At 38.2% G+C, this 9,848-nt stretch overlaps 1 pseudogene across 1 annotated transcript; it reads right to left on the bottom strand.

Moving 5' to 3' along the window:
• Positions 1-905: 905 nt before the first annotated feature.
• Positions 906-3,385, bottom strand: LOC147495388 (L-type lectin-domain containing receptor kinase IV.2 pseudogene; annotated as a pseudogene). Its single transcript, XR_015197482.1, has one exon. The product of XR_015197482.1 is annotated as an L-type lectin-domain containing receptor kinase IV.2 pseudogene (transcript).
• Between the last annotated feature and the right edge of the window lie 6,463 nt (positions 3,386-9,848).

Below are 9,848 nucleotides of genomic sequence, written 5' to 3'. Positions count from 1 at the left end.
GCAAAAAAGTCCTAAGTAATATGACCAAAAGCTGCCAGACGCAGATATACAATATATTTCATCATCAAGTAAGTTTCATCATAATAGTGGGCGATAAACAAAAAAACGAAGAATTATCAATTAAGGAGCACATAGTGAACTGATGCGCGCTCTACACAACAACAAACAAAAAAATAAAATTTATCAAGAGAGTTCCCATAGAATTCAGTTTGAAGCGAAAAGAAGAATTAAGAGAGGAAAAAGTAAACAATGAGAAAAATGCATACTAACCTTTAAAATGATTGGCTATTGGTTCAATAGAAATTGTTATGATGGAGAGCAAGTTAGGAATTATCAAATTTGTAGTTTCGATTTGAAAGTTAATATGGGTATTGGCCAGGAACGAAGAAGACGAGCGGTTTTTTTTTTTTTTTAATTGTGAACCCGCCGAAACGGTGTATCTGTCTCTGTTTGCCGAAGAAGTTGACATTTATAGTTATGGGAATACTTTAAATGACAAATTTACCCTTTTAATGAAGAACAAAAAATAAGTGGTTGTCTAACTTTCCGGTACCCTTCCCATTAAAAACTTTGGTGTAAAACCGGGAATACGGGAACTAATTGGGAAATCTGGTATCCGCTTTATATATAAGATAAGATATAAGATAAGCTAAACTTGATAACCAGGAAATCTAGACTTCTAAATCCAATTAAACTATAAAGAAAACTATTAAATCAACTTAATCCAGACTTGCTAATATTAGTAGTTGTCAGTTGTCAGAAAACTACTAAAACTACATAAGCAAATATCCTAAAAAACTACTAAAACTACATAAGCAAATATCCTAAAAGTGGACCTTCTAATCCTGCATCAAGTTTGTTTCGAGTCAGTTATCGGGGTTATTGGAACTCATTGACAGCCCTACTTTAACACAACCATCTTATCCTACATCATTAATCCTTGGTTAACTTGTTTCTAAGTACATCTTGTTGGCATTAGCTAGATTCCAAAACATGTATAGTTGATAATTCATATCCTGCACCAAATGAACTCAGAATTGCGAAGGACATTGTGTTTCTACATTGTATAGAAGCATCAACGACCAGTCGAGAGGACTGACCCTACAACTGAAGATGATCTCAGATAATTTAGATCTGAAGAAGGGAGAGATGACGAAACAAATTCATCAAACCCTTCCTGTCCACATGTTATACAACCGACATTAAAACCAAACGATGATAACTCCAGAAGAGGAACGTCTTTGTCCAAAAATTGCACCACTTGCCTCATGCTAGGTCTAGCTGCGGGTATTGTGTGAGAACAAAGCAAACCAAGCTTCAACACCAACTCCATTTCGTCAGTAATGTAATCATTTCCCAAACCTGGGTCAGCGGTCTCAAGGATTTCCCCTTTACTCCAACAAGAAACCACCCAGTCCACCAGAATTGTCATCCCATCAGATGCCAACTGCTGTATTGGCTTCCTTCCGCATGCAACTTCGAGAAGAAAAGCTCCAAAGGCGAAAACATCGGTGCTCGTAGTTCCCTTGCCTGTTCGAGTCATCTCAGGTGCAAGATAACCGAACGTCCCCACAACATGCGTTGTTTCAGGATTTGTTCCATGGTCATATAATCGTGCAAGCCCAAAATCACCTAACCTTCCATTCCATTCACCATCGATTAGCACATTGCCAGCCTTGACATCTCTATGAATCACAACTTGTTCCCACTCTTCGTGCAAATAAACTAGCCCAGAGGCTACACCTTTGATGATTTGAAATCTTTGGGTCCAGTTAAGCCTTGAACTCGATGGACAAAAGAGGAACTTATCTAGACTTCCATGAGGCATAAAGTCATACACCAAGAGTAGCTCACCTTTCCGCCTACAATATCCAAGAAGTTGCACCAAATTTCGATGTCTAAGCTTGCCCATGCTTACTATCTCGGCGATGAACTCCTTAATCCCTTGTTTGGATTCATGGGAGACTCTCTTTATTGCAACTTCAATTTTCGAAGAGGGTAATACGCCTTTATAAACTCTACCGAAGCCACCAATACCGAGGAGCTCCTTGTCCCTAAATCCCTTAGTAGCAATGTAGAGATCTTTGTATGAGAACCTATGAGATCCAGAACTAAGCTCCCAATCTTCGAATAGTTCCGCATACTTTCTCTTCCTTCTTATCACAAAGAATGTGATAGAAATGATGGTTGCCACAAAACGGGTATAATGATAGGTAGTCCAATCGTCAAAGCCTTGGACTGCTCCTTAGGTCCTATTCGAGGGAGCTTGGGAAGTCGTGATAGATCGAGTGCCTGTGCTTGCCCGTTCATCTGAAAGCTCCATCCTAGGATGTAATGTGATGTTAGAACTGTGCCGGTTGACGATGAGAATCCCACGTACATGGAGTCTAAGATGATGGATGAAAGATTATGTGAGAAAGACAGAAGTGGAATTTGGGGTTTAGGTAGCTTAATTGGAGCAATTGTAACATTTTTTTTTTTTTCCAATCCATCATACTCAATCCAGACTTGCTTCTGTTGGCCACTAATTAGGCTTAGATTCTTGTAATTGTCACCAGTACGATCGAGATAGTACTTTGCAGGAGCAGATATGGCTGACCTTAAATTATTTAGATCAATACCAACATGGTTATCATTAATGTCACCAAACTCTTTGCTAACGATAGTATCAAGCTCCACAGCAACAACATGATTGGATGGATCCCCATTACTGGTGTAATTGAAAAGGCCGAGATATTGGCTTGGTAGAGCTCCTGGTAGGCTTCTTGATGGTGCAATAACAAAGCAAATACCGTGACCACTTAAATCACTATATTTGGGGACAATTGCAAACACAAAAGTAGTAGAGAAGGAAAGAGTGCTACCATTTGATGACAGGTTCTTGAACTGAAATGGTTTCGGATGGAAGGCATGACCTGTCAGTTGGCTGATGTTGGTCAGCCTCAAGAGGCCGCTCCCTGTGATCCCCGCTTGGCCGTCCAGGCTCAAGTTAGCATTTTTGAAGCCGTTGTAAATAAAACCATGACCTTCTAAGGCAGTTGCAATGCTACCGGCTAAGAAAAACAACCAAACGAACCTAGGAAACATGTTTGAATTGTCATGTCCTCTTACAGCATTGTGAGCACCTTTATCGAGAAAAATTTCACTCAACCAAGAGCGAAAAGTCTCCAGCACATCTCCATCACTCCATCACTCCATCAGACTACTCTCTCTATCATATCTCCACCTATGACGGCTATGAGCACTCTTCAATTATTGATTAACTATAGTTAATAAAAATCTAACCAATTCAAAGATTTATTTCATTCTCTCCAAATCATTCCTTTCTTTTTCACAATTTTTTTTTCACATCCATTTTTATTTCTTTCCACAAAATGAAAAATCGCAAATAAAATTGTTACTTTCCTTCCTCTGTATTGAAAAAGATAATAAATTCCAATATGTAGTCTGTTACTTTACAGTGCGTTGTTACGGTGACAATGACCACCAATGAAGAGGATGGAGCCATTATATGTAATTTATGAATCTTCCAGAAAAACCGAAGTTTCTACGACAACTCTATAGGAGATATTGGGATACATAAGGTAGGAGCCACCCCAATCCAGTGGAACAGACCGATGATGTATCCACTAGAGACACATCCCTACTCCTAAAGCAGTGAGTGGGCGGACTCTTCCAAAATGAATTTGGCCAAATTCATACCAATGTCCTACGTTCCAGATAACAAGAATAAAATGAGAGGAAGAAGAAATCACTCCTAGACTTTTCGTGTCCAAGTCTAACATTCTGGAAAATGAAAACAGTGGAGTAGCTTTCAATATGACACACCGTTATTACTTAAACTCTATTCAATTGTTGTCTACAACTCTTCATAGCTTAGTGGTCCTGACTCCTGATGCGCGTCAACTGAGAAGCTCCATATGAATTTATCGACATTTAGGATACGTTGGATATTGCAAAATGATTTTAAAGCCACAAGTACAGAATACTTCTTATCCGTCGTTACATATATTCGAACCCAATTTGCGGTTGTTACATCGTACATGTAGTCAGTGTAAGAGTGACCAGATACATTTAACCACTGAATTGTAGTTATTATCTTACCCAGTTTGAACAATGGGGCGATTTTGTACGAGGTGACAGATTCGTTGATCTAGTAATAAGTGCCTATATATAGCTCCAAAGAATTCATCCTGTTGTATGAATAATTATAAGTTGAAGTCATCTACCAGATCCTTTCCAATTTTTCATGGTGTTCCATATCAAGGTTCAAAATATCGCCGATATATCCGATATATCGCCGATATATATCGGTATTTTGGTACACCGACATCGATATTTCCGACATATATCCATCGAATATAGTATCCTTTTTTTTCCGATATATATCGTAATTTCCGATATAAAAGTTTATATCACCGATATAATCGATATATCCGATATTTACGATATATATCGATTGACTTTTTGACCATTTTTTAATATAAATCCGATATTTCCAATATATTTTCGATATATTTCCGATATTTCCGATATTATATTTCTGATATATCCGATATTTCCGATATTTTAAATAGTTTGGACTGGTCATCAAAAAAATGGATATATCTGATATATCCGATATTTCCGATATATATCGGTTTTTGGGTACACCGATATATTGATTGATATCGATATTTTGAACCTTGTTCCATATACAGTTTTTATTCTGTAGAACACTTGATGGGTGAAATGAACTCTTTGTAGGATGATTTACACAGAAGAATTGCTTGATATCAGAAAATAATGTAGAAAAGTTTTAATAATATTTCCATTTTCTTATTTTGGTTTATTGAAAAGGTTTTTCAATTTTGGGTTGAGAGAGGCAATTGTAATGTTAAGCTCTTAATGTTTCATGTCAATTTATGGATGTTTAGGATAAATGTTAATTGTCAGCTGATCCAGTACTGTGTTTTGGTAATTAAACTTGGTGATTCCATTGGGCACTCATCAAATTGGATTGGGCAACCCCTAAAAAAAAAAGAAATTTTACAAATTTGCCATATTACAAATTTGCCATAAAGCCCAAGCCCAGCAACCAATTCAACCGGTATTGCCAAAACGAACCCTAAGATCGTTTTACATTCAAAACAAATTACGTGGCCGGTAATCGTTTTGAATAGAAACAGTAAAACGACATGACCATGTCGTTTAAGTGAAAAGAAACGACTTCGCCAAGTCGTTTGAGTGTACTCGTTTCGACACGCGTAATAACTTCGTTTGAGTGTTACTTTCACACTAACATCGAAACTTCTGGCGGCCATGTAGTTTGAGTGTACATCTGAAAACTACGCGGCCATGTCGGTTTGAGTGTACACTCAAACTACGCGGCCATGTCGTTTGAGTGTGCACTCAAACTACATGACCAAGTCGTTTGAGTGTACACTCAAACTACATGACCGCGTAGTTTCAGTGTACACTCAAACTACATGGCCGTAGTTTCAGTGTTAGTGTGAGTAACACTCAAAACGACTTGTTCATATCGCTTGAGTATACACTCAAACGACTTTGCCATCTAGTTTGAGTGTAACTCAAACTTAAATTAACACTCAAACGACATGGTCATGTCGATGCGAGTGTACACTCAAACGACTTGGACATGTAATTTGAGTTTACACTCAAACGACTTGGTCACGTGTTTGAGTGTACACTCAAACGACGAGACACGCACTCAAACGATTCCAAATGCACTCAAACGATTTCAATTGAATTAGAAAAATTGAAACCGATTTAAAAAAAATTGGGTTAGAAACAACACAATTACATCAATAAAACTACATGCACTCTACACTCTTTATCCATATTTATGACATAGTATCTTTATAACCAAGTTAAAACATGTAATCAAACATGCTATAAAATCTAAAATAATAATTTGTTTTATATCTAAACTTGTTATTATTATTATTTTTCAATTGTGAATCATAAACTAGTTTGGGGTTTAGAGTTCGAGTTCAAGGTTTAGAAATTTCGCACCAACATATTTCACTTAATTATTTGAAATAATAATTTGTTTTATATCTAAACTTGTTATTTTTTATTTTATTTTTAAAATTGTGAATCATAAAACTAGGTTGAGATTTAGGGTTTAGGGGTTTAGAGTTATTTACAAATTTTGCTAACAAATTTTACTTAATTATTCAAAATAATAATTTGTTTTATTTATAAACTTATTATTTTTTTATTTTCTTTTTTCAAATTTTGAATCATAATCTAGTTTGGGGGTTTGGGGGTTTGGGTTTAGGGTGGTTTAGGGTTTAGGGTTTACAAATTTCGCAGACATAAAAAAAAAAATTTAATTTCAAACATATTTCACTAAATTATCCAAATCTAAAATAATAACTGCTTTTATATCTAAACTTGTTATTTTCCATTTTTTTATTCAATTGTAAATAATAAACTAGTTTGGGGTGTTTACAAATATATTTCACTCAATTATTCAAATATATCAAAATTTCAAATATATATATAGAATACTCATTCACTTTCGGTTTAGAGTTTAGGGTTTACATAGAATACTCAGTTTTCTCTACATACTCAAGTTTCTACACACTCAAGTTTCTCTAAATGGAACATGAAGATGATGAAGAAGTATTTGAGGTAATGTTTGATGTACAACAACAAATTAGAGAAGAACAACAAATTAGAGAAGGAGAAAATAGAAGATATGTTGAAAGTGAAGAAGTGGAACAAAATGTTGAAGGTCAAGGTGAAGAATTTGAAGATGCGACAAGTCGAGCAAATGAAATTCCGAGAAATCGTCGACGACAAAATGCAAACCTAAATAATGAGGTAACACTTGATTAAAATGAATACAAAACACTTGATTGATTGAATGAATGAATGAATGGATGCAAAATGAATGAATGCAAAACCCGAGCCCAAACGACATGGCTGGGTCGTTTGGTAACACTATCAAACGACATGGGCCCGTAGTTTGAGAACACTACTGAACGACATGGCGGTGTAGTTTGAGAACACTATGGAACGACATGGTGGGGTCGTTTCATTACACTCTGTAAGAACTACATGGCCGTGTCGTTTCATTACACTATAGAACTACATGTCCGGTCGTTTGGACTCTTGATGAAACTACATGGTTGGGTCGTTTGAAACTACATGGCTGGGTCGTTTCATTACACTACAGAACTACATGGCCAGGTCGTTTCATTACACTATAGAACTACATTGTTTGAGACTCTTGTTTTATTTTCTATATGTAGAATTCTTTGCCGCTATCCGGGAACCGATCTTACGCAAACTCGAATGATGTGGATTGTCAACCGATTTTAAGTGATACAACAGAAATTTTACTACGTAAGAGGTATGATTGAGTAGGCATTGATTTCATTTTTTTTTTAAATTTTCTAAATATAATTTTATTAGTGTATTAATAATAGTTGTTGTTTTTATGTGTTTAGGTCTTTCATACACGAGCGAGGCAATCGATTGGGCAACCGCCAGAGGAAGACAAGTTAATGTTGTTGTGGTCATTGAAAAGCCTGAGTGTGCCAAAGGAAACCGAAAGTAGCAAGATTGAATTTGGCTTGTGAGTGCTTTCGGGTGTGTATCGGTCACACAAGAAGGAAGGCTAAGAGAAGGCTAATAAGAGAAGGTCGGGAACCAAGAAATCGGGATGTCCATTTAAGTTAAAAGGTATTTTCCAACGCAAGACCGCCGATAGTTGGAAAATTGTCGCTCTTAATGGTGTTCACAACCATCCATTGGCGAAGACCCTGAAGGACATGCATTTGCTACCGACTAACCGCTTCGAGTTCGAAAGTATTTGTCGAGATGAGTAAGTGTGGAATAAAACCTAAACAAATATTGGATTCCATCAAGAATAGGTATCATGATAACATCTCTAGTATATCCCAAGTCTACACCGCAAGCGCGAAGGTGAGGAAATCGATATGAACGGTCTCACACAATTACGAGAGATTGCGTGAGTTGTTAGCAAAAGAACATTATTTTGAGGAGTTGAGACGTGATGAGAATACCGAGGAGATAACGGATTGTTATGGGCCCATCCGGAAGGTGTTAAGTTGGCTCGGACTTTTCCAACGGTTTTCATGTTAGACGCTACCTACAAAACTAACCGGTATCGGTGGCCTTTCGCATGCTTTGTTGGGGTGACTTCAACATGGAAATCTTTCACCGTGGTCGTCGTGCCGCTTCACCTGAAACAACAATCGACTATGAGTGGGCCCCCGTGATCATTTTAATGGCTTGCTTGGTGACATAAGTCCATCCGCGGATCGCGGTTCCGACAGTGGACTTAGCCTTGATGAGTGCCGGGCCGATGAGTTTTTCCTAACGCACACAAGCATCTATGTAGATGGCATATCGCTACGTCGCCCTTTCAAAATGTTACGATATTTTTCCAACTACAGAACTTGTAGAGAAGGCCCAGTTCTCGTGGAACACTGGAGTCAAATCGAAGACAGAGGTTATTTTCCAGCGTAGATGGGATGCTTTGGAAAAATATTACAGGGTTGAGTACTCCAATTTTGTTTGTTATTTCGAGAGACTTGGTTTCCTCATTGGGATCGATTCAGATGTTATTGGACCGACCAACACATTCACTTTGGGAGTACAAACCACCAATAGAGTTGAAGCGGTCTCATGCTCGGGTGAAGCGCGGTACTAGGAAATGCAAACCGTCATGATTTTTTGAGTATGTTTAGCTTAATCCACCCGATTCTAGAGATCCGGATGTCCGAAATTAGAGCTACCTTCGAGAGAAGTATGATTGTAACTCAAAGACCACCACCGGATTCCCTTTTCGCGGAACTCGAGGCCTTGTCTCACGCAAGTGTTTAGACTTGTTATTTGAAGAAATAGATACCCGCGTAAAGCGTGTTAAAGATGGAGAGATAAGGTGTTGGTGCTATTGGCGCGACGAGCCATGGACCGCCATGTGCTCATGAATTAATTGAGTTTGAAGAGCAAGAGCGGTCCATCCCTTTGATCGCTATCGACCCCTTTTGCAAAACATTGTCCGCTTCTCCCAATGTGTCGGTGGGTGTTGGTCCCGATGTTGTTGCACCTTCGATGGACTTGTTCATGAATAGGTTTGCAATGGTTTCAAGAAGAGCAGAGGGTTATGATTAGGAAGCTTATGGAGATTGCCGCATCGTGAAAAGTACATGGCTAGTACCGCCTTGTGAGGAAGCAAAACCAAAGGTCGGCCGAAAGGTAGCCGCAGCAGAAAAGCTTCAAAACCGAGATGATAACTCTTCAAAGCGAGATCCATCTCATTTTGAACATTCTCAACGTGACCATGAAGAGTGGGTCTCGCCACAACCAAACATTACGCCCACCCAAAACATCCACACTACACCAAGAAAGAAGTCTTCTCCAAAACTACCAACCCAAAACATCCACACCACACCAACAAATAAGCCTTCTCCAAAACACCAAAACAACCACACCAAGAAATAAACCTTCTCCCAAAACACCAAAACAACCACACCACGAAATAAGCTCTTCCAAAAAAAGTCACACCACCTAAATGTGAGAGATGGCTTTAGACTTTGGAAAACGAAGGGTCCTAAGGATTACGGGTTGGATATTCTCAAGAAATGCATAAATACATTGTTAGAGTCCATGACCCCGTTGGCGATGGCAACCGCGGTTATAGAGCTTCTGCATTGCATTAGGAAGAAGTCAAGAAGAATGGCCACGATGAGAAGGGAGTTGACGAAGAGCTTATCGACAACCTCCCCTTTATTGTACTTTGTACAATCAAAGTGAGGTTTTATATTCGATGAAGGAAATCCTACATGAAGAAGGTTACGCACCCTTAA

This window comes from Coptis chinensis, chromosome 6, assembly GCF_015680905.1.
Source record: "Coptis chinensis isolate HL-2020 chromosome 6, ASM1568090v1, whole genome shotgun sequence".
Classification (NCBI taxonomy): Eukaryota; Viridiplantae; Streptophyta; class Magnoliopsida; order Ranunculales; family Ranunculaceae; genus Coptis; species Coptis chinensis.
Note: the sequence above shows the minus strand (reverse complement) of the source record. Positions and strands in the feature narration are given on the sequence as shown.